Here is a 2,500-nt window from a genome sequence, read left to right on the forward strand (position 1 = left end):
TCCCTCTCCCTCTCCCCTTCCCCCCCCCCCCCTGCCCTCTCACACCTGTCGCAATGCTCGCTGGTCCTCTCCCTCCCCTACCCCACTCCCCCTCCCCCTCCCTTTTGCCCTTCTCGACGTTCCCCTCTCCCTCTTTGTGTGTTGCTTGTCTGTCTGTCTGTCTGCATATCCTGCTGGATTTTTCTCTGTTCGTCTAACTTTCAATTTGATTATCTTATTTTCTGTCTTTTTCCTTAATTCTCACCTCGCCTGTCTGTCTGTTTGTTTTCCTTCTTTTAAATGTCCTATCTGTCTGTCCTTTAAGTGCGTGCGTGTTTGTCTATATCGTTAACTAACTCCCATCTCTCTGTTTGTTGAATGCCTGCGTGTTTGTATGTTAAATATTTTGTTTATATACGACCAAATAATTTGCTTGTCTTCATATGTTAGTATATCTGCATGGTTCGTTTTCTCTCTCCCAACCCTAATCTCTCCCTTCTCATCCTCTCCCTCTCTCCTCTTCTTCCTTATTCCCAACCACACCGAATGCGTCAATATCAAGCAAGCACAAAAGCACACATGGTCACACACACGCCTCCTTTCTGGCTCTCGCGTACGTTCAGATGCGCCCTCCCCCTCCCCTTACCCCCTCCCTCAGGCATATAACTCCCTCTCCCCCACCCGCACCTCCTCTCTCCCTCCCTTCCCTCTCCCTCTCCCTCTCCCTCTCTGCGCCGCTCACTCACTGTTATTCTTAGTCTCACTCACTCTCACTCTTGGTCTCACTCACTTTCACTCTTAGTCTCACTCACTCTCACTCTTGGTCTCACTCACTTTCACTCTTAGTCTCACTCACTCTCACTCTTAGTCTCACTCACTCTCACTCTTAGTCTCACTCACTCTCACTCCTAGTCTCACTCACTCTCACTCTTAGTCTCACTCACTTTCACTCTTACACTCACGCTCACTCTTAGTCTCTCTCACTCCTTCTCACTCTCACTCTTAGTCTCACTCACTCTCACTCACTTTCACTCTTAGTCTCACTCACTCTCACTCTTAGTCTCACTCTTACACTCACTCTCACTCTTACAATCACTCTCACTATTAGTCTCACTCTTACAATCACTCTCACTCTTAGTCTCACTCTTACACTCCCTCTCACTCTTAGTCTCACTCTTAGTTTCACTTACACTCACTCTCACTCTTAGTCTCACTCACTCTCACTCTCACTCTCACTCTCACTCTCACTCTCACTCTTACTCTCACTTACACTCACTCTCGATCTTAGTCTCACTCACTCTCACTCTCACTCTTACTCTCACTTACACTCTTAGAAGATGCATAATTCCCTTCTGTCTCCTCCAGGCGTGGAACATGTTTCTCTTCCTTATTCTCTAAAGTCTCTCTCTCCTTTGCCATCCCCCTCTCTCTTTGTCCTACTCTCTCGCCACTTCCCCTCTCTCCTTCATTACTCCCCCCTCCTTCTTCTCTCTCTCTCCTTCTCCCCCTTTTCTCTTCTTCCTTTTCCTGTGCTGTGTGGTGCAGCGATCTCGTCTAGCAATCCTTGCTGCCCTGCGTTCGAATCCCTCGCCGCCAGTGGATGGTAACCCTGGCCATTCCTTGCACACAGGGGATAACTTAGAAGCAAATTGAAACAGACACTATGTCACACCAAGAATATCCATTGTAACAAATGGAATCAAACTAAACCTTCTCTACCACACACTCTTGTCCTCTTCCCCCCTCTTTCTGTCTTCCTCCCTCCTCGCCCTCTCACTTCCTCCATCCTCGCCCCCCCCCCCCCCTCTCTCTCTCTCTCTCTTTCTCTCTCTCTCTCTCTCTCTCTCTCTCTCTCTCTCTCTCTCTCTCTCTCTCTCTCTCTCTCTCTCTCTCTCTCTCTCTCTCTCTCTCCCTCTCTCCCTCTCTCCCTCTCTCTCTCTATCTCCCTCTCTCCCTCTCTCCCTCTATCTCTCTCTCTCCCTCTCTCTCTCTCTCTCTCTCTCTCTCCCTCTCTCTCTCTCTCTCCCTCTCTCTCTCTCTCTCCCTCTCTCTCTCTCTCCCTCTCTCTCTCTCTCCCTCTCTCTCTCGCTCTTTCTCTCTCTCTCTTTCCGTGCTCTCTTCTACTCCCCCGTTCCATCTTTCCTCCACTCCCTTTTCTCTCTTTTTCTCCAGACCTCCTCTCTCTCTCTCTATCTCTCTCTGTCTCTGTCTCTGTCTCTGTCTCTGTCTCTGTCTCTGTCTCTCTCTCTCTCTCTCTCTCTCTCTCTCTCTCTCTCTCTCTCTCTCTCTCTCTCTCTCTCTCTCTCTCTCTCTCTCTCTCTCTCTCTCTCTCTCTCTCTCTCTCTCTCTCTCTCGCCCTCTCTCTCTCTCTCTCTCTCTCTCTCTCTCTCTCTCTCTCTCTCTCTCTCTCTCTCTCTCTCTCTCTCTCTCTCTCTCTCTCTCTCTCTCTCTCTCTCTCTCTCTCTCTCTCTCTCTCTCTCTCTCCCTCCTTCTCCACCGCTAAGTGTCAAAAAGGTACACT

The 2,500-nt window shown here is 49.3% G+C and overlaps 1 protein-coding gene across 1 annotated transcript in view; it reads right to left on the bottom strand.

The window, feature by feature from the left end:
• LOC125039170 overlaps positions 1–2,500 on the bottom strand; it is a 55,465-nt gene that overhangs the window by 32,460 nt on the left and 20,505 nt on the right. The gene's annotated exons all lie outside the window — the stretch shown is intronic.

This window comes from Penaeus chinensis, chromosome 26 (genome assembly GCF_019202785.1).
Source record: "Penaeus chinensis breed Huanghai No. 1 chromosome 26, ASM1920278v2, whole genome shotgun sequence".
In the NCBI taxonomy this organism is placed as follows: Eukaryota; Metazoa; Arthropoda; class Malacostraca; order Decapoda; family Penaeidae; genus Penaeus; species Penaeus chinensis.